Source organism: Rhinopithecus bieti, unplaced genomic scaffold (assembly GCF_001698545.2).
Source record: "Rhinopithecus bieti isolate Rb0 unplaced genomic scaffold, ASM169854v2 scaffold_23236, whole genome shotgun sequence".
In the NCBI taxonomy this organism is placed as follows: domain Eukaryota; kingdom Metazoa; phylum Chordata; class Mammalia; order Primates; family Cercopithecidae; genus Rhinopithecus; species Rhinopithecus bieti.
Genome location: NW_016811820.1, coordinates 1,483,610 through 1,511,182, shown reverse-complemented (window position 1 = coordinate 1,511,182; position 27,573 = coordinate 1,483,610).

Sequence of the window (27,573 nt, the reverse complement as noted above, 5' to 3'; positions counted from 1 at the left end):
TTGTTTGTTTTTGAGTCTCTCTGTCACCCAGGCTTGGCTCACTGCAAGCTCTGCCTCCGGGTTCAGGCCGTTTTCCTGCCTCAGCCTCCCAAGTAGCTGGGACTACAGGCGCCCACGACCTCGCCCGGCTAGTTTTTTTTTTTTGTATTTTTTTAGTAGAGATGGGGTTTCACCGTGTTTTGCCAGGATGGTCTCAATCTCCTGACCTCGTGATCTGCCCGTCTCGGCCTCCCAAAGTGCTGGGATTACAGGCTTGAGCCACCGCGCCCGGGCCTTTTTTTTTTTTTTTTTTTTTTGAGACAGAGTCTCACTCTGTGGCACAGGCTGGAGTGCAGTGGTGCACTCTTGGCTCACTGCAATCTCTGCCTCCTGTGTTCAAGTGATTCTCCTGCCTCAGCCTCCTGAGTAGCTGGGATTACAGGCATGTGCCACCACGCCCAGCTAATTTTTTTTTTTTTTTTTTGGTATTTTAATAGAGACGGGTTTTGCCTTTTGGCCAGCTGGTCTCGAACTCCTGACCTCAGGTGATCCAACCCTCTTGGCCTCCCAAAGTGCTGGGATTACAGGCCACAGGGAACAAATCTGATGGAGGAGAGATTTAGCTGAATTCAGGGATCAGGGGCTTTTTAAGAGACTGGGAAATAAGAAACAAGGCATGGGATTTTCAGAGACGTCGCCTTCTTCCTGGGATGCACGAGTTGGGTGATGTGGATTAAACTCCTTGGGGATCCTGTGGATTGGGGATGGAGACACAGATTAGTGTGTCCTCACCTGAGCCAAAAACTGAGGACAGTCTTCCCATGTGGTGGCTGCCGCAGGGGATCTGGGCTGATGTCCCTGAGCAGGCAGAAAAGAGGCAGTTGGCCCTGGCGGGTGGCAGGTGGAATTTTTAAGCTGCAAAGCTAGTGTGAATCTTGTAAGAAGCAGGGCAGGTGCATAGACATTCAGACCATTGAAAAGGGGCCCAGGCTGCCAGCAACAATCTCAGTTAGAAGACGTTCTTCAGGGAGCACAGCTGGCAACCTGAGTGTCTCGTTTCTCCAGCCTTCTGAGGTCACACCTTCCTGTATTAACCATATCATATAAATGCAGCCTCTATCCTGCTTCTTCGGAGTGAATCTGGTGTTCCCCCAGCCTTTCCAGGGCGTGCTAGATGGTTCTGACTGCCAAGCCCCTAACACATCGCTGGCTGTCTGCAAATGCTGCATCTTATGATTTCACACCAAATGTGAACAGAGGTGCCTCACCTTCAACTCCATAGCACCACCAACCCACAAGGGACTTCACCAGAAAACTTTGGGTTGGGGGACAGAGGAAAATGATAGCACAGGGCAGGAAATGACTTCAAAATAAACAGCAGAAATTGCTGTTCCTAAAATTTAATGGCCAACCATCACCCCAGAAATTCCCTTCAAAGCTATAGTTCCCTTTGGTTTCAGCTGAATGTTCTTTTATGAAAGCTTCATTCTCCTTAGAGCCAACGCCTACTAATACTATCTGCAGCTGCCTCAGCAATGTGTAAAACACTCTTTGAGCCTGCCAAGTGAAATCTTCAAATGTCTTAGCACTAAATATACATAATTTTGGACAGATGTGGTGGCTCATGTTCGTAATCTCAGTGCTTTGGGAGGCCAAGTCAGGAGGATAACTTGGAGCCAGGAGTTTGAGACCAGCCTGGGCAATGTAGTGAGACCCCCCCAGCTCTACAAAAAATATAAATAAATAAAAATTAGCTCAGTGTGGTGGCACATGCCTGGAGTCCCAGCTACTTGGGAGGCTGAGGCAGGAGGATCACTTGAGTCCAGGAGTTGGAGGCCACATGAGGTGTGATTGTACCACTGCACTCCAGCCTTGGTCACTGAGCAAGACCCTGTCTCTTAAAAAATAAAAATAAAAAATAAAAAAATATTATGCCAGAATGCCTTAACTAAGGAAAATGCATTTAACCAATGAAGAGTAATTTATGCTTCCCGTTCCTGCCTCTTTCATCTAGATTTTCTTTTGATTAACCAAATGCTCCTTTAAAGGGTATTGGTTAGTGTGGTGGCTCATACCTATAATCCCAGCACTTTGAGAGGCCGAGGCAGGAGGAGGGCTTGAAGCCAGGAGTTTGAGACCAGCCTGGCAAACATGGCGAAACCCCATCTCTACTAAAAATACAAAAAAATTAGCCTGGCTTGGTGGCATGTGCCTGTAGTCCCAGCTACTTGGAAGGCTGAACCAGGGGAATCACTTCAACCTGGGAAGTGGAGGTTGCAGTGAGCTGAGACTGTGCCACTGTATTCCAGCCTGGGGGACAGAGCAAGACTCCATATTAAAACAAAACAAAACAAAACAAAACAAAGAATCAATGGGAAAAATGATTGTTTCATGAACTTTAAAAGTCAGAATTTTAAAATGTTCTTATTGTCAATTATAAATGTATAGAAATTTTTAAAAATAAAACATGAATATTTATTTGGTAAACTGAAATTTTAAACGAATGAAATATAGGGAATGAAAATCTTGATTTCTTTGCGATATATGTATCAAGAGTAGTTTCGACACTGCTTGCCTTCTTCTGTTTGTACAACTTATGACACGGAGTGAACATTTTGGTGAACTGTCATACTGCTGTGTAAGACTGAATCAGCTTTCAACGTTCTATTCTTTGTGCTTTCAATGTTGGGAAATATCTCTGACAGTTCCTTTAATGCGAAGTTGTTTACCACTGGTGCCACTTCCTCTGGGACACCTCCATTCTTTCTGTAAATCCTTCTTCATTTATGTTGATAAACTCACCTTCACTAATTCTCTGATTGAGTGTCTAAGGTATAGCTGACCAGCATTTCCATGGTCAGCTATCACTTTTATAACTCCATTTATTTTGTCATCAAATTTCATTCCCAGTATTATCACCTTTTGTTTCCTTGCTATACTTTGATCTTTGCTGGCCAACTCCCTTTTCCACTTTTCCATTTTTATAAAATGTCACATGGATTGAACACTGGGATGAGATAGGCAGGCAACACGCCTACACACTTTGCTGTCTGTGTGTGAACCGCATAACAGATGTGCAGTGATGGGCTTTGAAAGGAGTGGCAGAATCGTTCACGGATCATGTGATTTGTGGACGGACAATCTAGCACCAAAGCTTGCAGTTAACACATTTCCTCACAGTTAATATACTGCGGTAACAAGCTACAGTCTGTGTAATACTTGTGTGAAAGGAAAATAAATCTTGGGACCCCAAAATCATTAAGCTAAGGGGAAAAGTCAAGCTGGGATCTGCTTAGGACAAACCTACCTCCCATTCTATTCAAAGTAACCCCTCTGCTCACTGAGATAAATGCATATCTGATTGTTTTCTTTGGAAAGACTAACCAGGAACTCAAAAGAATGCAGCCGTTTGTCTCTTACACATGACCTGGAAGCCCCCTCCCAACTTTGAGTTGTCCCGCCTCTCTGAACTGAGCCAATGTACATCATGCATGTATTGATTGATGTCTCATGTCTCCCTAAAATGTTCAAAACCAAGCTGTGCCCCCGACCCCGTTGGGGACTTGTCATCAGGACCTCCTGAGGCTGTGTCACAGATGCATCCTTAACCTAGACAAAATAAACTTTCTAAATTGACTTAGATCTTCTTAGATATTTTGGGTTAATACCCACCTTTGTAGACTGGAAACTAGCACCATTCATAACCTGAGAAAATCTGTCTTGATCTTTAAACAATGATTTACCACTTTCATAGGTATGTAACCTATTTTGTCGTTTGGAAATGTCTTGGCAACTGTTCTATATGCACTCTTACTCAGCCTGTCTCATAGGTCTGGAAGCAATATCATGAGCTTTAACATTTTCTTTTCTTTTTTCTTTTTTTTTCTTTTTTTTTTTAAGACAGGATCTCACTCTGTCACCCAGACTGGAGTGCAGTGGTGTGATCTCGGCTCACTGCAACCTCCACTTCCCAGATTCAAGAAATTATCCTGCCTCAGTCTCCTGAGTAGCTGGGATTACAGGTGTGCACCACCACCCCAGCTAGTTTTTTTTTTTGTATTTGTAGTAGAGACAGGGTTTTGCTTTGTTGGCCAGGCTGATCTTGAACTCCTGACCTCGGGTGATCCATCCACCTCAACCTCCCAAAGTGCTGGGATTAGAAGCGTGAGCCACTATGCTTAGCCAACATTTTTCTAAAGGGCTTATTCATCTTTGATTTTGATAGTGAAAGCTGAGAAAGAATTAGAGGTAATCTTTGCCTGGTCTTCTTTATCTTAGTCCTAAATTGTCTTATCCATAAAGCACTGCCTATTATTGGGTATAGAGTATTAACTTTACATTCAGTTGCTCAATTATTTATCAAAGATGCACTGAGCACCTTTTTGGGGTGAGCACTGTTGAGCATAGAAAAATACATTTAGGATGGTCATGGCGACTCATGTCTGTAATCCTAGTGCTTTGGGAGGCTGAGGTGGCAGATTCACTTGAAGCCCAGAGTTCAAGACCAGCCGAAACAACTCAGACAACATGTCTGAGTTGTAACAAGGAGGACCTAAGCATTCTGATATATTTGCATAAATTGTAGCTTACTCACTTCAACACTACTTTAATCCAAATAGGTTTTTGGTTTCAAGTAAATGCATTTCACATTTTACTTAACTGCCTCTAAGATTATGGCATGGTCAATGTCTAGAAGGAAAATTCATAGTCCTGGGATTCTTTATTTTCTGCAAGAATAGGGTTACAGCATTACAGCCATCCCTTGTCTATCTGCTCACTGTATTCCCAGCTATGGGAATACCTGTAGTCCCAGCTACTGGGGGTAGGGGGGTTGTGGAGAGAGGATCTCTTGAGCCCAAGAGGTTGGGGCCCCCAATAAGCTATAATTGCACCACTGCACTCCAGCCTGGGTGACAGAGTGAGATCTTGTCTCAAAAAAAAAAAAAAAAAAAAAATTAAAACTAAAACTAAAAATAAATAAAATAACTTTCACATGGATATCATCCACTGCAATTTAATAGAAAGATTCAAGATTGTAGCCTGGGCAATGTGGCAAAATCTTGTCTCTACAAAAAATAGAAAAATTAGCCAGGCATGGTGGCATGCTACTTGGGAGGCTGAGGAGGGAGGATTGCTTGAGCCTGGGAGGTCAAGGCTGCTGTGAGTCAAGATCGTGCCACTGCACTCCAGCCTCAGTGGCAGAGCAAGACCCTGTCTCAAAAACAAACAAACAAAAAAGATTGTAAATTACAGTCAACCCTCATTATGTGCAGATTCTGAATTCGCAAATTTACCAACTTGCTAAAATTTATTTGTAGTTCCCTAAACCAATACTTCCTCCACCTTTATGGTCATTTGTAGATACATGTGAAGCAGTTAAAAACCTGAGGCACCACCCGGGTGCAGTGGCTCACGCCTGTAATCCCAGCACTTTAGGAGGCAAAGGCAGGCAAATCACGAGGTCAGGAATTTGAGGCCAGCCTGGCCAATACGGTGAAACCTCGCCTCTACTAAAAATACAAAAATTAGCTGGGCATGGTGGCATGCACCTGTAGTCCCAGCTACAGAGGATCCTGAGGCAGAAGAATCACTTGAACCTGGGAGGCGGAGGTTGCAGTGAGCTGAGATCACGCCACTGCACTCCTGCCTGGGCAACAGAGTGAGACTCCGTCTAAAAAAAAAAAAAAAAAAAAAAAAAAAAAAAAATCTGAGGCACCCGAGGCACACTTTCCCAGCTGAGGTGCAACAAGGCAATGCTCTTTCTTCTTGTTTTAGCCTCCCACAGAGATGACCAGAAGATGCAAGTGGAACAGCAAAGTGTCGGGAGAGAAGCTCTGATTCTGGGGCCAGATGGACTAGGTTTGAATTCCAAATTTAACACTTAGGAGAGGGTAGCCTCAGGCATGTCATTGAGCACTTCTAAACCTCATTTTCTCCTTTGTAAAAATAAAGAAAAGAGGATCCACCAGGATTCATTGTTCGTAGAATTTAAGATTTTATATATGTAATTTTTCTGAGACAGAGTCTCTCTGTGTCGCCTAGGCTGGAGTGCAGTGGCATGATCTCGGCTCACTGCAACTTCTGCCTTCCAGATTCAAGCAATTCTACTTGCCTCAGCCTCCCGAGTAGCTGGGATTACAGGCGCCCGCCATGACACCCAGCTAATTTTTTCTTTTTTTGTATTTTTTAGTAGAGACTGGGTTTTGCCATATTAGCCAGGCTGGTCTTGAACTCCTGACCTCAGGTGATCCACCCACCTCGGCCTCCCAAAGTGCTGGGATGTGTGATATATATCTACATATGTACATATTTCCCCTAGAAGCCATGATTCAGTATTTACTAATTCAGCATTTGCAGAAACTTTACAGACCATAAACTACTGGGAATAATGAGAGCTGACTATACATCTCAACACATGATGTCATGTTAAGATTGTTACTTAAAAATTTCTTTCTCTGGCTATTGGGAAGTAGGTTTCTATGATAAAAGGTGTCTGAGTTATAACAAGGATGGCCTAAAGCATTCTGATATATTTGCATAAATTGTAGCTTACTCACTTCAACACTACTTTAATCCAAATAGGTTTTTGGTTTCAAGTAATGCATTTCACATTTTACCTATCTGCCTCTAAGATTACATGCATGGCCAATGTTGGGAAGGAAAATTCCCAGTCCTGGGATTCTTTATTTTCTGCAAGAATAGGGTTACAGCATTACAGCCATCCCTTGTCTATCTGAATATTCTTTTTGTTGTTTTGTTTTAGAGGCTAATGTGGTTATTCCCTTCCTCCTCCTCCTCCTCCTCCTCCTCCTCCTCTTCCTCTTCCTCTTCCTCTTCTTCTTCTTCTTCCTCTTCCTCTTCCTCTCCTTCTCCTTCTCCTCCTCCTCCTCCTCCTCCTTCTTCTTCTTTTTTTTTTTTTGAGATGGAGTTTTGCTCTGTCACTCAGGCTGGAGTGCAGTGGTACGGTCTCAGTTCACTGCAACCTCCACCTCCCAGGTTCAAGCAATCCTTCTGCCTCGGCCTTTCAAGTAGCTGGGATCGCAGATGCCCGCCACCACTCCTGGCTAAGTTTTGTATTTTTAGTAGAGACAGGGTTTTACCATGTTGGCCAGACTGGTCTTGAACTCCTGACCTCAAGTGATCTGCCCACCTCAACCTCCCAAAGTGCTGGGATTACAGGCATGCACGGCACCTGGCATCCCCCATCTTTTTTGCTGTTAAAACTTTCAAACATACGGAAAGATTGAATGAATCACACATTAAATTCCTGTACGCCCACTGCTTAGACTCAACAATTGATAGCATTTTATCATATTTGCTTCACTTACATACGTGTAAGAGTATACATATAGTTGATCCTAAACCACTTGTAAGTTGTAAAGATCATGATATATAGCCCCCAATTTTTTCCCTACTTACGTCCTAGGAATAAAAACATTCCCCTGCAAATGACACTATCATGATCACACTTGTGACATTTAGGACAATTCTCTGATAAGATCTAATCCAATCCATATTCAAATTTTCTCCTTAAATATCTTTTGTAGTTTTGGTTTGTTTTTTGAGCCAGAATCGTATCAAGAGCGATGCTTTGATTTTTGTTATTTTTGTCTCTCTGGACTCCTTTAACTCAGAACAGACTCCAACTTTTTCCCCCCATGACATCAACTTTTTGAAGTTAAGAGTCTATAATTACTTCGACATTGTACATCAGAGTTAAATAATAATCTGAATTTGAGTCTTAGCTGTAGCTGACAAATATGGGGTCAAATAACCATTAAAAGCCTTAGTATAGGTATCTGTACTAAAGAGGTTGAAAACAGTTTAAAATGATAGTGCATATGAAATTGCTTTGTAAATTATAAGAGCTACATAGTTGCAGTGATTTTTAATACCATTATTTTAAAAGTTGTTTTGAAAGCCATGATGTTACGATTCTATTATATCATACTTAAAACAAATTAAATATATGTATGTATTTATTTATTTTTGAGACAGAGTCTGGCTCTGTGGCCCAGACTGGGAGTACAGTGGTGCAATCTCGGCTCACTGCAACCTCTGCCTCCTGGGTTCAAACAATTCTCCTGCCTCAGCCTCCTGAGTACCTGGGATTACAGGCACGCGCCACCATGTCTGACTAATTTTGTGTTTTTAGTGGAGATGGGGTTTCGCCATGTTGGTCAGGCTGGTCTCAAACTCCTGACCTCAAGTGATCTGCCTGCCTCGGCCTCCCAAAGTGCTGGGATTACAGGCGTGAGCCACTGTGCCCAGCCAAAATAAATTAAACTTAAATTGCAATTTAAAAAAATTGGGTCAATGAGCTGTTTTCAATTAAAAAAAATTCAACAAAATCTGTGTTAAATAAAACTCACTTTGAACTCCTCTTTCCTTTCCCCCGTTTAGCCAGTATGAGTACAAAGAGAAGGCATTGTTGTGCATTTGAGACCAGCACTGGGATTAAAATTGACGAATGAGATTGGTGACTGTGGGACCCAGACAGACAACATTCCTGCTGGATGCTGTATGATGAATCCCCAGCTTTGGCCTCTGCTGAGATCCTGTGGCTGGGCTCTGGCTCCAGATTAAGTTCCTATAGGACTTTTGCTTTCATCTGAAATGAAATGACTGAGAGGAGATTTTTCATCCTGCCAGAAACAATAAAAATACTCTGACAAAATGTATAAAACAATCTTTTTTTTGAGATGGGGTCTTGCTCTGCCACCCAGGCTGGAGTGCAATGGTACGATCACCGCTTACTGCAGCCTCAACCTCCTGGGCTCAAGCGATCCTCCCATCTCAGCCTATCAAGGAGCTGGCACTACAGGTGCACACCACCAGGCTAATTTTTGTATTTTTTTTTTTTTGTAAAGATGGGGTTGTGCCATGTTGCCCAAGAAAAAAATGAGGTGAGTCCTACTACAGTCTCAGCTTACTGTCTTGAGTTTCTAGGCTGTGATACAGGGAGACAGAACCCAAAAAGAGCCCAGCAGACTCTCTTACTTGAAAAGATGGAGGTGAAAGTCCAGGGAGACCATGGTGACTGGAGTTCATAAGGCAGAGTACTGGAGAGGAGAGAGCTACAAGGAGAGAGAACTCTGAAGATTTGCAGAGATGCCCCCTCAAGTGCCAGCAAAATGCTGGTGATTGCATGGATGCAAGGGAAACAAAAAGATTAGAAAACAGTTCCCAGAGCTCACATAGCATCAGGAAAACCTCTGTTTCCACTAGCCAGACTGGAAAAACTTATAATTCATGGGACATTGGTTAGAATACTCAACAAGGTCTTGCCTCAGTATTTGGAGATAATTTGCTCTGGATTGGACAGGGCTTCAGATCTGCCTAACAAATCATAAAAGCATGACCCCAAAAGATCAAACTATTCCCAGATAATTTAACTGCAACCAAGGACTCAAAAATGTTATGAAAATCCTAATACTATAGTTATTTCAAAAATATCACAGGAATTCAAACAATCTAATACCCAGTAAGGAAAAATTGACATAGTCCACCATCCAGTATAAGACTAGCAGGTATGCAAAGAAATATGACAATATAGTCTATGATGAAGAGAGCAGACAAGGACATCAAAATATATTTTATGAATATCTTCCACGTATTCAAAAGGTTAAGCATAGTCATTGAATACCTGAACAATTCTAAATCAGAGTCGTAGAGGTAAAAACTATAATGTCTGAGATAAAAAACATATGGGATTAACAAAAATTAGACGTGGTAGAAAAAATGACTCACAAGCTTGAAGACGCAACAATAGAAAAGATCCAAAATGAATCACACAGACTCTGGTTTCTCTTCAGATCGTATAAATCTTTTGCCTTTTACCAAAATGAATCATAAAAAGAATATTAAAGAAAAAAAATGAACAGCACATCAGCGAACTGTGAGACAACTTCAAGTAGCCTAATGTACGCATGATTGGAGCTTCTAGGGGAGAGAGAGGGAGGGGATAAAATTATAATAAATAATGACCAAATAAATTTCAAATTTGATGAAAATTATATTTCCACGGACCTAAGAAGTTTAATGAGCCCTAAGCACAAGAAACATTCAAAAGCCCTACACCATGATGCAGTATAATCAAATTATTCAAACTGTTGATAAAATACCTTAAAAGCAGCTGGAGCAAAAGGATATGTTATGTATCAAGAAATAAAAATAAGAATGACATCAGATTTCTCATCAGAAACAATGCAAGAGAGAAGATAATGGAGGAACATTTTTTAAGTACTGAAAGAAAAACTTATTCACCTACAATTTTCTACCAAATGAAAATCTTTCCAAACTAAGATGAAATAAAGGTTCTTTCAGAGATACAAACGCTGAAACAATTAATCACCAGCACATTCACACTATAAGAAATATTAAAGGAAGTCCATCAGGCAGAAGGAAAATCACACCAGTTTGAAATATGGATCTTCATAAGAAATGGAGAGCATCAGAACTGGTAACTATCATATCATGTAAGAAGTTTTCTTACTATTTAAATCTTCTTAAAAGATAATCAACTATTTAAAACAAAATAATGCGATATTTTGGGGTTTATAACATAGGTATAAATAAAAGGTATGGCATCATTAGCACAAAATCAAGAGATAAATGAAAGTATATCATTATAAGTTTCTTACATGTGAAATATGTCTTTTGAAAGTAAATTGTGAGAAATTGAAAAAAAAATGGAAAAAAACCACCAAAATAAAGAACACAAACTAAGATAAGTGAGAAGGCACAATCCTGCAGAGATGCAGGGGCATCTCTCCTGGCTTAGCTCCCAAGTTTGGCAAGGCCCAAGACCAGAATGTATCTTATAGCTTATAAGCAAATAAAGAAGATAAAAGATGATAAATGACGCAAAGAACAGAGGGACAAGTAGAAAACAAATGGGAGGTGATAGACTTAAATGTAACCACACACATTAGACACAAATCTTGGTAAATGTTACATGGGCCCAGCTGGGCGCGGTGGCTCAAGCCTGTAATCCCAGCACTTTGGGAGGCCGAGGCGGGTGGATCACGAGGTCAGGAGATCAAGACCATCCTGGCTAACATGGTGAAACCCCGTCTCTACTAAAATACAAAAAACTAGCCGGGCGTGGTGGCGGGCGCCTGTAGTCCCAGCTACTTGGAGGCTGAGGCAGGAGAATGGCGTGAACCTGGGAGGCAGAGCTTGCAGTGAGCCGAGATTGTGCCACTGCACTCCAACCTGGGAGACACAGCGAGACTCCGTCTCAAAAAAAAAAAAAAAAAAAAAAAAAAAAAAAGTTACACGGGCCCTTGATTAAAGAAATGCAGATTCTGCTGATATTGGGTAGGGAGTTGTATATATTTCAAACTAGCTCTTGTTGGTTGATCATGTTACTCAATTCTTCTGTATTCATACTGGTTTTCTGTTTAGTAGTTCCATCAATGGCTGAGAATAGAGTGTTGAAGTCTCCAGTTGTGGATTGGTCTATTTCTCTGTTCAGCTCTATCAGTTTTGATTGATATATTTTAAGGCTCTGTTGTTTGGCATATGTGTGTTTGGGAGTGTTATGTCTTCTTGGAAAATTGATCCTTTTATCATTATGTAGTTATGTACATGTCTCTCAATGAATGATGAACCTTAGCATCTCATTGCCGGGCTTCTCAGTCACTTTTTAATGATCCTCACTCCCACACCTTGACTTTGTGATATGGTTTGGCTCTGTGTCCCTATCCAAATTTTATGTTGAACTGTAATCCCCAGTGTTGGAGGAGGGGCGTGGTGGGCAGTGATTGGATCACCGGGACAAATTTCCCCCTTGCTGTTTTCATGATAGTGAGTTCTCACAAGATCTAGTTGTTTAAAAGTATGTAGCACTTTCCCCTTTGCTCTCTCTCCAGATCTGACATGTGCAAATGTGCTTGCTTTCCCTTTGCCTTCTGCCACGATTGTAAGTTTCCTGAGGCCTCCAAGCCATTCTTCCTATACAGTGTGCAGAACCATGAGCCAATTAAACCTGTTTTCTTCATAAATTACCCAGTCTCAGGTAGTTCTTTATAGCAACATGAGAATGGACTAATACAATGGTCTTTTTATGGCTCCTGCTTTACATTTTTTGTGGTATCGAAATCTGAAGATTTACATTTTCCATTATTTTTTAAAAAATTATCAGAGATTACTTCTCTTAATATGTTTTCTGTGTTCTGTACACTTTCTTCTATTGGAACTTTGATTAGGTGTATATTAGACGGAAGTTCCTTTCCTCATTTCTTTGCACTACATTCTAGGCAATCTCTTCCAGTAATTATCTTGCTATTCTTGTGATAGTGAGTGAGCTCTTATGAGATCTGGTTGTTTAAACGTGTGTAGCACATCCCCCTTCTCTCTCTTCCTCCTGCTCCTGCCGTGTAAGATGTGCTTGCTTCCCCTTCCCCTTCCACCACGATTGTAAGTTTCCTGAATCTTGGCAGCCATGCATCCTGTACAGCCTGTGGAACTGTGAGTCAATGAAACCTCTTTTCTTCATAAATTACCCAGTCTTGGGTAATTTTCTTATAGCAATATAAGAAAGGACTAATACACTTTGGTCTTCGGATTACAAACTAACATAAGTGAGAAGGCACAACCCTGCAGACGTGGGACATCTCTCCTGGCTTAGCTCCCAAGTTTGGCAAGGCCCAAGACCAAGATGTATCTATCAAATTTGTCTTTATCCAATGATATGGTTTGGCCGTGTCCCCACCAAATCTTATCTTGACTTTTAATCCCCATAATCCCCATGTGTTGAGAAGGGACTTGATGGGAGGTGATTGGATGATGAGGGAGGTTTCCCGCATGCTGTTCTTGTGATAGAGTTCATTCTCATGAGCTCTGATGGTTTTATAAGTGTTTGACAGTTCCTCCTTCACATGCTCTCTCTTGCCTGCTGCCATGTAAGACGTGCCTGCTTCCCCTTCCACCATGATCGTAAGTTTCCTCAGGCCTCCCCAGCCATAGGAAACTGTGAGTCAGTTAAATCTCTTTCCTTTATAAATTACCAAGTCTCAGGTATTTCTTTATAGCAGTGTGAAAAGGAGTGAATACACCCAAGAAGATCCATGGAGTATGTGAATCACTTGGTCTTGAATGGCTTCTGGATATGTCACTTGAAGACAAGGATAAGAGAGGAAATTATATTTAGTAAAATAATCTCTGATCTAAGCACTGGTTTTCCAGTGCTCTAAGGTTTGTCATTGCTTATTTATGAAATTCTATATATAACTGAACCTTCTGAAGCCTCAGGGTGCGTTAAATGAGGGAGTCCAGGAGATGATTTTTAAGGTCTTTTCCCTCTAAAACTCCTTGAATCCCAAGGATTATGAGTGGAGGGAAAGAAAATAATAGGAAAACCTGTTTCCTGAAGAGATGCACCTCGCTCCTAAACATGTTGAATTCTGCCAAAACCAAAACAGATTTTATCAGCTTCTTCTCCACCTTGATTTTCAGAGCTGTGTATATTTTTAGAGACATTATCCACATGTGTTTGATTATTTTACACTTAACTTGACAAAATATTATTTTCTCAGAGCTTTTTGATGTGATGGAAGCCTTTTCCGCCTTCTTTATAAGCTCTTTCTTTTTTGCACAGAGCGTCTGTTGTATTTGCCTCAATGGACTCCTCAGATCCCTCGCTTGAGGGGAAAAAAGTCCTTGAATTTATTTAAACTCTCAAACCTGTAAGTTTGGATTGGATCCATCTGCCCTTGTCTTTCTAGCCTTTCTCACAAGGCTGTTTTGATCCTTTTCCTATCAAAATGAGGCTCCCCAGATCCTGAGCCAACCTTAACTGGGACAGGATGCATAAGTCAGACCTTAGCCAGCTGGAGATGTCTGTGCTGCCATCAACCTGCTATCTGGGTCGAGAACCATCTTCCTCTGTATCCTGTCCCCATACTGGGCTGCTGCCTCGGTTCTCCTGCCAGGTATTTCTGCAGCTTGCTGGGATTAAGTCCTCCCTCCCAGTGCAGGGTGCAGCCTGATGGCTCCTGATCTAATCCTGCAAGTGCCTGGGTGCTGCTCTCCATCTCTTGCTAATGAACAGTTTCCTGTTGTATGTGGACTGATAGCCCAGCTGAGAAGGTGCCATGTGAAATCAGACCTGGGTTCTCAACATCACAGTTCTTCTTCCTCTTTTATTTCAAGTGGGGAGTCTCACTCTGTCCTCCTGGCTGGAGTGCAGTGGTGCGATCACAGCTCGCTGTAGCCTCGAAATCCTGGGCTCAAGCAATCCTTCTGCTTCAGTTTCCCAAGTACCTAGGACTACAGGTGTACATCATTATGACTCACTAATTTTTAGTAGAGATAGGATCTCCCTTTGTTCTTCAGGCTGGCCTCGAACTCCTGGCCTCAAGGGATCTTCCTGCCACAGCCTCCCAAAGTGCTGGGATTATAGGTATGAGCCACCGAGTTTGGCCTAACATCACAGTTCTTAGATTCCCTTGCATGGCTACATCTCCAGGAGGTTCACCTGCCCCCAAAAATGCCAGGGAAGGGATGGTTCTAGTTTTCCCCACATTACTGACCTCCAGCCACCGGAGAAGTCAGTCTATTCTCTTCTAATTCATTGGCTCCATGTTTCTGGAACATTAAATTGTTGACTGCTTTCCCAGGCACACAAGTTTCTCCTCCTTAGATATGCCTCTAAGGAGGTGACCATGGTGAGATAAACCTACTGTCCCTGAAGTGGTATGGCTCTGTGTCATCTCAAATTGTAATACCCATGTGTTGAGGCAGGGAACCGGTGGCAGGTGATTGGATCATGCGGATGGATTTCCCCTATGCCGTTCTTGTGATAGTGTGAGTCCTCATGAAGCTAACGGTTTAAAAGCGTGTGACAGTTCCCTTGCCCCACTCTTGCTCCTGTAGCCATGTAAAACGTGTTGTGCTTTCCCCTTTACCTTCCACCATGATTGTAAGTTTCCTGAGGCCTTCCCAGTCATGCGGAACTGTAAGTCAATTAAACCTCCTTTTGTTAGAAATTACCCATTTGCAGGTAGTATTTTTAGAGCAGTGTGAAAATGGACTAATACAGTACTCTCCCCTCAAGTGATTAAAAGTCCCTGACTTAGATGCAGATTAGGCTAGAGAGGCAGACAAAGGCTTCTATCAGAGCAGGAGCTCTTACACTTTGGTGTGGATCAGAATCATCTGAAAAACTTGCCAAAACTCAGTTTGCTAGGCTCCACCCCAGACTGTCTGACTCAGGAAATCTAGGATGGCGCCTGGGGATTTGCATTTCTGACAGGTTCCCAGGTGCTACCGATGCTTCTGCTATACAGATGACACTTTGAGAACTGTGGCTGTGTGCAAGGAAGGTAAGCAACGAATAGGAATAAGAGAAACACTTTGGCAGGAGATCCTGATCGCTGAGCCTGTCCTTATGGGGCCTTGGAGAACTGCCATGGGCAGCCATGGGGCCTTAAACGATTGCTACCAACCTGGCCTCCCTAGTGCTCCTGGTCACGCTTTTAGCAGCAGAGAAAGCAGTGAAAGATTATATAATCCACAGTGTTACCACCTTGCACTCTAAACCTCCCTAAGGCTCCCTCTGTCTCCTAAGGCAGCTCTCCCTGGAGTCTCCTCTGCCAATGACTGTGTGGTGGTGAGACATGAAGAGGTTAGGCACGGTGGCTCACGCCTGTAATCCCAGCACTTTGGGAGGCCGAGGCGTGCGGATCACGAGGTCAGCAGATTTAGACCATCCTGGCTAACACGGTGAAATCCCACCTCTACTGAAAATACAGAAAATTAGCTGGGCATGGTGGCAGGCGTCTGTAGTCCCAGCTACTTGGGAGGCTGAGGCAGGAGAATGGCATGAACCCGGGAGGCGGAGCTTGCAACTAGCCAAGATCGCATCACTGCACTCCAGCCTGGGCGACAGAGCAAGACTCCATCTCAAATGAAAAAAAAAAAAGAAGGGCAGGCACAGTGCCCAGCACTTTGGAAGGCCAAGGTGGAAGAATCACTTGAGCACAGGAGTTCAAGGCCAACCTGGGCAATGTAGTGAGACCCCTGTCTCTACAAAAAATTTAAAAAATTAACTGGGCGTGGTGGCACGTGCCTGTAGTCCCAGCTGCTCAGAAGGCTGAGGCAGGAGGATTGCAAGAACCCGGGAGTTTGAGGCTGCAGTGACCTGTGATTGCATTGCTGCAGTGCTGCCTGGGCAACAGAAGGAGAGCCTGTCTCCAAAATGATAAATAAATCAGTAAAAAGAAAAAAATCAAAGGATTGAGTAAATGACAAGGTTTGCTCTCCCCTTTCTTTCTTCTCCTTTTTTTAGAGATGGGGTCTCTCTTTGTCACTCAGGCTGGAGTGCAGTGACGCAATCATAGCTCACTGCAGCCTCGTCCTCCTGGGCTCCAGCGATCCCCCCACCTCAGACTTCCAGGTAGCTGGGACTTCAGGCCTGCACCACCATGCCCAGCTCCCCTTTCTTTTTGAACTTCACATTCCTATTGTACTTTCAAGTGGGGCCCTGGCAGTCTCCCTGCCTCTGCATGCCCTGGGGAAATGATCTGAACTGATGTCATAGCTAGGGGAGCCCTGCTGCTCTGAGCGGGCAGATGCGGCCTCGCTAACATTTAGACGGGCGCATCTTGCACCTGGGTAGAAGACTGGCCATGCTAATAAAGAATTGCAACTTACATGAGAATGACAAGGTGAAACGTGAAGAGACTGATAGGGTTTGCCCACAGCCAAATCCTTTCTGCCTGAGTACATTCGATTTGAATTCCTCTAGAAACACCAGCTCCAACGCTCTGGGGCAATATTGAAAAGGTCAGCGAAGGCAATGTCAGACATGGTCTGCGGGTGCTCTACAAGCGCTCTGGTGGCAATGCATAACAATATATTACAGTAGCAACCTGCAGCCCTGGCTCTCCAAAAATCTGTTGCTACCAGCCTTCTTTATTTAACTAGTAGCGACAGAATTTTTTTTTTTTTTTGATGGTGGTTGTTCTTTTTCTTTCCCTCCATTTTCCTGCTTCTCTTCAATATCTGTATACAGCCAGCTAATAAGTTTTTTTCCAAGACACAGTGAGGATAAATGTTTTGATCTGGCTTCCACACGCAGCCCTCCTTAGAGTGTTTGCACATGAAATATAAATTGAAGCACCTCCAGGGGCTTAGATGCCTGCACGCAGCGTTTACCTAGGAGAGATTTTGGCATAACAGAAACCCTGTGATCTTCTGCCCTGCTTTGCCTCAGGCATAGATGTGTTGAGGGTTTGTTTTTCAAGCTTAAAAAAATATGTATCTGTCATTCTTATGGAAGTAAACAGTGGGTTTGTAGTCAAGAGACTGTGGTATCACAGGCTGGGCTTTCTGGGAGCAGATTTGAGACAAAGGTTGGGGTGTAGGATGTTTATGGGGAAAGGAAGCAGGAAGGAAACAGGACTGAACTAAGAAAGATGGGGAACTGAAGCAGAATCCACAAATCTTCAGTCAATGAAGCAGGAGCTTGGATCAGTATTGGCACCTGGAGTGTCCCAAGACGAGCAAAAACATCCCAGTCTTTCAATTCCCACCACATTCAGGATCAGGATGTGACTTAGATGTGGGTTACTGCTGTTGACAACAAAAGCCAAACTCTGCCAAACATTTGAAGAGGTTTATTCTGAGCCAATAAGAGTGCCCATGGCCCATGACACAGCCTCAGGAGGTCTTGAGAACATGTGCCCAAGGTGGTGGGGTTACAGCTTGGTTTTATGCATTTTAGGGAGACAGAAGTTACAGGTAAAGACGTAAACCAATTTGTCAAAATATGTCAGAGGTGTTTAAACCAGAGCAACTCCATTTTGAATAGGGGCTGGGTAGAATAAGGCTGGGACCTCCTGGGCTGCATTCCCAGGAAGTTAGGAATTCTTAGTCACAGGATGAGATAGGAGGTTGGCACAAGATACAGTTCACGAACACCTTGCTGATAAAACAGTAAAGAAGCCGGCCAATGGGCATCATGGCTCACGCCTGCAATCCCAACACTTTGGGAGGCTAAGACAGGCAGATCACCTGAAGTCAGAAGTTGGAGACCAGCCTGATCAACATGGAGAAACCCCGTCTCTATTAAAAACACAAAATTAGCTGGGCATGGTAGTACATGCCTGTAATCCCAGCTGCTCGGGAGGCTGAGGCAGAAGAATTGCTTGAACCCGGGAGGCAGAGGTTGTGGTGAGCTATGATCATGCCGTTGCATTCCACCCCAGGCAACAAGAGTGAAACTCCATCTCAAATAAAAAAAAAAAAAAGAAACCGGCCAAAACCAAAATGGCCACAAAAGTGACCTCTGGTCATCCTCACTGCTCATTGTATGTTAATTAGAATGCATTAGCATGCTGAGAGACACACATCAGCACCAACACAGTTTACAAATGCCATGGTAACACCCGGAATTTACCCTATAATGTCTAAAAAGGGGAAGAACCCTCATTTCCAGGAATTGCCCACTCCTTTCCTGGAAAACTCATGAATAATCTACCCCTTGTTTAGCATATAATCAAGAAGTAAGCATTCTATACTCAGTAGGGCAGCCCATGCCGCTGCTCTGCCTATGGAGTAGCCAATCCTTTATTCCTTTAGTTTCTTAATAAACTTGCTTTCATTTTACTCTATGGACTTGCCCCGAATTCTTTCTTGCGCAAGGTCTAAGAACCTTCTCTTGGGGTCTGGATTGGGACGCCTTTTGAGTAATATCTTCATAGAAAGTATATATTGGTTCAGCCCTGAAACACAGGCCATCTTGAAGGTGGAGCTTACATATCATTATGTAAATTTAAAGATTTTTCTGATTGACAATTGGTTGAAGAAGTTAGCTTTGCCTAAAGAGTTGAAGTCAGCAGAAATAAATGCTTGCCTTAAGATAAGGAGGTTGGGTTTTACCTAGATGAAGCCTCTAGGTAACAAGCTTCAGAAAGAATGAATGGTAAATGCCTCTTTTAGGATCTTTTTTTCTTTTTTTTGAGACGGAGTCTCGCTCTGTCGCCCAGGCTGGAGTGCAGTGGAGCAATCTCGGCTCACTGCAGCTCCGCCTCCCGGGTTCACGCCATTCTCCTGCCTCAGCCTCCCAAGTAGCTGGGACTACAGGCTCCCGCCACCACGCCCGGCTAATTTTTTTTGTATTTTTAGTAGAGACGGGGTTTCAACGTGTTAGCCAGGATGGTCTCCATCTCCTGACCTCGTGATCTGCCCGTCTCGGCCTCCCAAAGTGCTGGGATTACAGGGGTGAGCCACCGCGCCTGGCCTCTTTTAGGATCTTAAAAGGTGTCAGACTCTTAGTTAATTCTCTCCTGGGTCAGGAAAAGGACTAGAAAAGGAAGGAGATTCTCTACAGAATGCAAATTTCTCCCACAAGAGATGGCTTTGCAGGGTCATTTCAAAATACGACAAAGACATATATTTTCGGGTAAAATACTTTGATTTCCTTCCGAGCCTGCTGTCTGTCATGTGATGCTATACCAGAATCAGGTTGGAAATTGGTATATTATTGTTAGTGGAAAGGGATTCTGATCCAGACCCCGAGAGAGGGCTCCTGGATTTTGCACAAGAAAGAATTTGGGGTGAGTCCATAGAGTAAAGTGAAAGCAAGTTTATTAGGAAAGTAAAGGACTAAACAATGGCTATTCCATAGGCAGAGCAGTGGTGTGTGCTGCTGGATGAAGGATACTTATAGTTATTTCTTGATTATATGCTAAACAAGAAGTGGATTATTCTTGTTTTCCAGGAAAGGAGTGAGCAATTTTCCCGGAACTGAGGGTTTCTGCCCGCTTTACACCATATACGGTAACGCCTGGGTGTTGCCATGGCATTTGTAAACCGTCATGGTGCTGGTGGGAAAGTCTCTTAGCATGCTAATGCATCATAATTAGAGTGTAATGAGCAGTGAGGACAACCAGAGGTCACTTTTGTCACCATCTTGGTTTTGGTGGGTCTTGGCTGGCTTCTTTACTGCATCCTGTTTTATCAGCAAGGTCTTTGTGACCTGTATCTTATGCTAAACTCCTGTCTCATCCTGTGACTAAGAATTCCTCACCTCCTGGGAATGCAGCCCAGTAGGTCTCAGTCTTATTGTACCCAGCCCCTGTTCAAGATGGAATCACTCTGGTCACTCGGGTTCAAACGCCTCTGACATTATTGCTACAAAATGTCTGTTCTGTGGTCTTATGATCTCTATTTTAATGTTAATGCAGGTTAGTTGTGCCTAAACTCCAAAGGGAAGGGGTATATTGAGACATGTACCCCTCTTTCTGTCATGGCCTGAACTAGTTTTTTAGTTTTTTTTTTTTTTTTTTCAGATCTCCTTGTTCAAGAAAGGGGTTCACTCGGTTGGTTGGGGCCTAGGAATTTTATTTTTGGTTTACACCTTTGTGGTGTGACCATGAGTGAGTGGCTCTCTGCAGCTGACTGAAGTGCAGGCTTATTATATAGGTAAATTGCGTGTCACGGAAGTTTGGCATGCAGATCATTTTGTCACTCAGGTAATAAGCACACGTAGTTTTTCACCAAAAGCAATTGCAGCCAAAACAAAAATTGACAAATGTAACCTAATTAAACCAAAGTGCTTTTACACAGCAAAACAAACTATCAACAGAGTAAACAGAAAACCTACAGAATAGGAGGAAATATTTGCAGACTATGCATCCGACCAAGGACAGTTACCCAGAATCTATAAGAAACCTAAACATATTAACAAGAAAAAACAAACGACCCCATTAAAAAGTGGGCAAAGGCCATGAATCGACACTTATTGAAAGAAGACATACATATGGCCAACAAACATGGAAAAATGCTCAACATCATGAATCATTAGAGAAATGCAAATCAAAACCACAATGAGATACCATCTCACACCAGTGAAGACGGCTATTATTAAAAAGTCAAAATATAAAAGATGCTGGTGAGGTTGCCTAGACAAGGGAATGCTTATATACTACTGGTGAGAGTGTAAATTTGTTTAGCTGTTGTGGAAAGCAGTTTGGTGATTTCTCAAAGAACTTAAAACAAAACTCCCATTTGACACAGCAGCATCTTTTGTTATTCATAATAAGCTCCTTTCATCCACACTTGAGTTTATGCTGATGAGGTAACTCCTGGAGGAAGGGAGATGGTTGCCAGAGGAACCAACCATGGGGTTAGAGGGCTGGAACTTTCAGCCCCACCCCCTGACCTCCAGGGAGAGGTGAGGGGCTGGAGATTGAATCTCTAATGGCAAGTGACTAAATCAGTCATTCCTACATAATGGAACTTCCATAAAAACTGTAAAGGATGGGACTCAGTGAGCTTTTGAGTTGGAGGACACACTGAGATGCTGGGAGGGTGGTGTGCCCAGAGAGGGTTTCAGAGCTCTGCACCCTTTTCCCATACCCTGACCTATATCTTTATATATGGCTGTTTCATTTATTTGTATCTTTTATAATTTTTTTTTTGAGACTTGCTTTGTCACCCAGGCTTGAGTACAGTGGCATGATCATAGCTCACTGCAGCCTCAACTTTGAGGCTCAAGTAATCCTACTGCCTGGGCTTCTGGAGGAGCTGGGAAGACAGGTGCATGCCACCACGCGCTCAAATTGTTTATCTTTTGGTAGAGACAGGTTCTTGCTACATTGCCTACGTTGGTCTCGAACTCCTGGACTCAAGTGATCCTCCTGCCTAGGCCTCCCAAGTAGCTGGGACTACAGGTAAGTGTCATCATGCCCAGCTAGAATACAGGTAATTTGAATAACATGGTGATTGATGCCACAGTAGGGGAAGGCTGGGGTGAGACGAAGCACACAGAAATCGCATGGGGTTTGATCTCTGGTGTGATGAAAGTTTCTTAGAGGCCAACCGGCCTGAGTGAGTCTTGAAGTTCTACCACCTCAAGAAGAAGATGGAGAAGAAAAGAGGAGTCAGGGAAACATATTTCACATTAAAAAAAAAGAAGAAGAAAAGAAAACAAAACTAAGAAACCACGAGCTGAGGCATGGAAACCTAGGGCAGCAATGTGTATGGACAACTGCTCTTGGGTTTTGTGAAAATCTCACGTGTGAAGCAAGCACTGAGGAACCACGGGGCTGGACAGAGACAGGTGTGAGTCAGTCAGGTCATGGTGGATCTCACAGCTCCATGCATTTGAACTTGATTCTAAATCAGGAAAGGGAACCATTGAAAGAAACTGAAAGGAAAAGGGAAATCTCTGGGGGAAGGGCCAACGGAGGTCTTCTAATCTCTGGAGGGTCGTTCTAGGAGGAAGAATTGCTGCAGGCAGCTCCGGAATGCAGAGCCGGCACCAGTGAGCTAATGAACAAGCAAGTCCTTTAAAATTATTTATTTATTTTGAGATAGGATCTCACTCTGTTGCCCAGGCTGGAGTGCAGTGGTGGGATCATAACTCACTGAAGCCTCAAACTCCTGGGCTCAAGTGATCCTCCTGCCTCAGCCTCCTGAGTAGCTGAGACCACAGGCACAACCTGCTAATTTTTTATGTTTTGTAGATATAGGGTCTGGCTATGTTGCCCAGGCTGGTCTCAGACTCCTGGGCTCAAGCAATCCTCCTGCCTTGGCGACTTTTTTTTTTTTTTTTTTTTTTTTGAGATAGGGTCTTGTTCTGTTGCCCAGGCTGGGGTGCGGTGGTGCTATCTCAGTTCATTGCAACATCTGCCTCCTGGGTTCAAGCAATCCACCCACCTAAGCTTCCTGAGTAGCTGGGACTATAGGTATGCACTACCTTGCCCATCTAATTTTTGTATTTTTTGTAGGGATAGGGTTTCACCATGTTACCCAGGCTGGTCTTGAACTCCTTGGCTCAAACGATCTGCCTGCCTCAGCCTCCCAAGGTGCAGGGACTACAGGCATGAGCCACCATGCTCAGCCCCTTGGTCTCCTTTTTAATAATATAATCTGCCTGCGTGCTGGCTGCCTGCTTGGACTTGAAAACCACAGCCCTAGAGGTTTTGAAGCATTGGTGTCACATGGAAACTTAGGATATAGCATTTCTCCAAGTGCATTCTGCAGATTTCCAGCATCGGGATCATCTGGGAGCTTGTTAATAATGAAGATTCTTGGGCCCCGCCTTAGATCTACTGAATCAGAATATTTTTGGGAAAGATTCAGGCATATGTATTTTGAACAAGTTTCTCATGAAATTTGAGAGTCATGGCCATAGTAGACACTGCTTTCAATGGAGAGTTGGACTAGATGACTTCTCTAAGGTTTTTTCCAAACTTTTGGCTTTTACTGTCTACAAAAGACAATCTGAGGAGCTATGACCAGACACCTTTTGGGGCGTGGCAGGGTTGCAGAATGGGGTCTTGCTCTGTCTGGAGCCAGACCCAGGCTGGAGTTCGGTGGCACAGTCATAGCTCACTGCAGCCTCAAACTCCACGGCTCGAGTGATCCTCGCACCTCCGTCTTCTGAGTTGCTGGGACTACAGGCATGCAGCACCCCACCTGGCTAAATTTTAGATTTTTTTGTAGAGACAGGGTCTTGCTCTGTTGCCCAGGCTGGTCTCTAACTCCTGGGCTCAAGCGATTCTTCTGCCTCAGCCTTCCAAGTTGTTGCGACTACAGGCGTGCACCACCACACCTGGCTAAGTTTTAGATTTTTCTGTAGAGACAGGGTCTTGCTCTGTTGCCCAGGCTGGCCTCTAACTCCTGGCCTCAAGTGAACCTCCTGCCTTGGCCTCCCAAAGCACTGGGATACAGGCCCAAGTCACTGTGCCTGGCCCGCAGGACAATTTAAAGGAAGAAGGAAGCTATCATGAATGGAAGATGTGAATAGGGTCTACAGGTGTCTTTCTCGATCATCTGTGTTTATAAGACCTGTTTTTTTTTTTTTTTCTGTCACACAAACTTTCCAGTTCTTCTCTCCTCTTCCCTACCTGGATTTTCCAGGTGGTCAATGTCCACAAGAAAAATGACTCTGTGTATTGGCTCAGTTGCTAAAGCTCTGCTCCTTCACACAAATAGTGGCCTGAGTTCAACCCCCAGCTTATGGAATGAACCCTTTCTGGTTTATTGACTGGGCGCAGTAGCTCACGCCTGTAATCCCAGCAGTTTGGGAGACCAAGGTCGGTGGATCACCTTAGGTCAGGAGTTTGAGACCAGACTGGCCAACATGGAGAATCCCTGTCTCTACCAAAAATACAAAAAACAAAAAAAACTATCCTGGTGTGGTGGTGCATGCCTGTAATCCTGGCTACTCGGGAGTCTGAGGCAGGAGAATCACTTGAACCCAGGAGGTGGAGGTTGCAGTGAGCCTAGGTAGCACAGAGTGTAGCCTGGGCAACAGAGTGAGACTCTGTCAAAAAAAAAAAAAAAAAAAAAAAAGAAAGAAAGGAAGAAAAGAAAAGACAAGAAAATGACAGTTTTTTGGTCCCTTCCCAGTTCTCTTAAGTGACATGGATCCATCTCTATGCAATGACATCTCCAGAAATGCCCTGGGTATGGAGTCAGGCTAATTTGGCAGAGTGTAATTCAGAGCTTAGAATAGGAGGAAAAGAGGTGCTTTAAATACGATGCCATTCAGCCAAACAAAACTGGCCAGTGGAACGAATTCAGTGTTACTGCATGAGTAGGCACAGGATGGCAGAAATAACCATGCAGACCATGCCTATAATCTCAACACTTTGGGAGGTTGAGGCAGAAGGATCCCTTGAACCCAGGACTTCCAGGTCAGCCTGGACAACATAGCAAGATCCCATATCTACAGAAAAAGTCAGGAGTGGTGGTACATGCCTTTAGTCCCAGCTACTACTAGGGAGTTTGAGACAGGAGGATGGCTTGAGCCCAGAGGTTCAAGGCTGCAGTGAGCTATGATTGTACCATTGCAGTCCAGCATGGGTGACATGTCAAGATCCTGTTTCTAAAAGACAAAAACCAAAACAAAAGAAAAGAAGAAATAACCACACACATTAGTCCTTTTCACTTTCAAGTTTTCCTGTAGATTGCAGGTCAGCAGATTAAAGCCTCCCTTGTCACACATCAGGAGCCAGTCTGAAGGCTTGGCCTCTGGTGCTTTTTTGTATTTCCCTTAAATGTTGCTGCCTTCTCAGTTGCAGATTTGTTTTTTGTTTGTTTTGTTTGTTTGTTTGTTTGTTTTTAAAACAAAGTCCTGCTCTGTTGCCCAGGCTGGAGTACAGTGGCATGATCTCGGCTCACTAAAACCTCTGCCTCTCAGGTTCAAACAATTCTCATGCCTCAGCCTCCCGAGTAGCTGGGATTACAGGCACACACTGCCATTCCTGGCTCACTTGTTGTATTTTTAGTTGAGACAGGATTTCACCATGTTGCCCAGGCTGGTCTCGAACTCCTGACTTCAGGTGATCCGCCCACCTCAGCCTCCCAAAATGCTGGGATTACAGGCGTGAGCCACCGCACCCGGCCCTCAAGTGTGGATTTGATTGATGAGTTCATCTTATGAAGTCACGGCATCCACCTTATTAGGAAAACTTCAGACCTGGTATTCAGTTTGTCAACCCAGATGATATGGTCCCCGAGCTTGTTTAGAAAATATTTTACTGAAATCAAATTACACTCTTGCCATCTTCTTCCCAGTGTCTAGGGGGATAATACCAACCCAGTTTAGCCATCTTCGTCTATTCATTTTTGGTTGCGCTGCTAGATGCTGAAATGGGCCCCAGCTGGAAAGCCACACTCATTCAATGTGAATGTATTGTTTGTTTCATTTTATTTTTTGCTGTCTCTGTTATTGTATGGTAAACATTCTTCTCCCAGCGCTTCTCCAAGACCGGGGAATGCACAATTTAAGTTTTAGAGTCACACCTGTTTTCTATTAGTTGTTGTCCATTATTTTAATTCTCCGCCTATTGTGTGTGTTCTGAAAATGTAAGTAAATCAACGTCGTCATTCAAAAGTGAGACCCTGAGTAGCATTTCACGAGTAAAATTTGTATTATCCACATCAAATGCAATGAAGACTTCCAGTGAATAAGTCTTGATTATCAGGTGCACACATCCTAGGAATTCAAGGAAGGGGAGAGGAGAACTGAAAAGCATGTGATTAGGGGCAGCACGAAGGTTTCCAAACCACAGATTTCACAGCGCAACCATGCTAAGTGATTGCGTAAACGAATGAAGATGCTTCAAAAGTGCTCTCGTGAGAGTGAATGCAAATGATGCATTTAATGGAAAATAATCAGAAAACACTCTTCCAACAAAGAGCAGAGGACAGGAGAGAAGATTCCATTAGGGGTCAAGAAACCCTAGTCCCTGTTACCAGCATGATGGGGCCTGCTGCTGTACCTTCTGGAACTCCCCGCCTATTGCTTCTTTTTTTTTTTAGACAAAGTCTTTCTCTGTCGCCCAGGCTGGAGGGCTGGAGTGCAATGGTGTGATCTCAGCTCGCTGCAACCTCTGCCTCCCGGGCTCAAGCAGTTCTCCTGCCTAAGCCTCCTGAGTAGCTGGGACTCCAGGTGTGCACCACCATGCCCAGCTAATTTTGTATTTTAGTAGAGAGGGGTTTCACCATGTTGGCCAGGCTGGTCTTGAACTCCTGACTTCAGGTGATCTGCCCACCTCGGCCTCCGAAAGTGCTGGGATTACAGGCGTGAGCCACCGCACCTGGCCCCACATTGCATTTTCTGTAAACCTGAAAGAGTCCCATTTGCCCATTTCAGATAAAAGAAAACATCTGCAAAAATTCCTAGCATTGAAGAGAGTCGTAGCATTCATGCAGTCCCACATACATCTACAGTGGCATCATGCTTGTTTTCCTAAATTAAAGATTTGGGCTAACCGATGTTTACTTGCCAAACAACTAGTTTTGTTTTTTGTTTTTTTTTTCTTTAAAAAGAGTCAGAATGTGGTAAAATAAATAGTAAGCTGTCACATAGTTATCCCCATCCGGGCTCCTCGTCTCAGCCAACAGAACCCAGAAACGGACTTGAGTAACTATTTTTCTCTATTTGCGTAAGAATAGAATATAACTAAAACCTTTTGGAATGAACCAGAAGAGAATTTTGGTGGGGTGCGGTGGCTCACACCTGTAATTCCAACACTTTGGGAGGCTGGAGCAGGAGGATCGCTTGAGCCCAGGAGTTCGAGACCAGCCTGGTAACATACCAAGACCCTGTCTTTACTTAAAAAAAAAAAAAATACAAAACTTAGCCAGGCATGGTGGTGTGTATCTGGAGTCCCAGCTACCTGAGTGGCTGAGGCAGGAAGTCAAGGCTGCACCACTTGACCTGATTGCACCACTGCAGTGAAGCCTGGGCAATAGAGTGAGACTCTGTCTCGAACAAAACAAAACAACAAAACAAACAAAACATAAAAAGAAGAGGATTTAAACTGGTACAGTGGGTGCCTTAGGGCAATTTTCCGGTGGACCCCAGATAGAGAATTCTGCTGGTTCTTCAGCTAATGTAAGAATATATCTTTGAAGTTCTTAAGCATTTGTCTTTTTTTTTTTTGATTGAGACAGTGTCTTGCTGTGTCACCTAGGCTGAAGTGCAGTGGCATGATCATGACTCATTGTAGCCTTGACCTCCTGGGCTCAGGTGATCCTTTCGCCTCAGCCTCCTGGGTAGCCGGGACCACAGGTGTGCACAACCACACTGAGATAATTTATAAATTATTTGTACAGATGGGATGT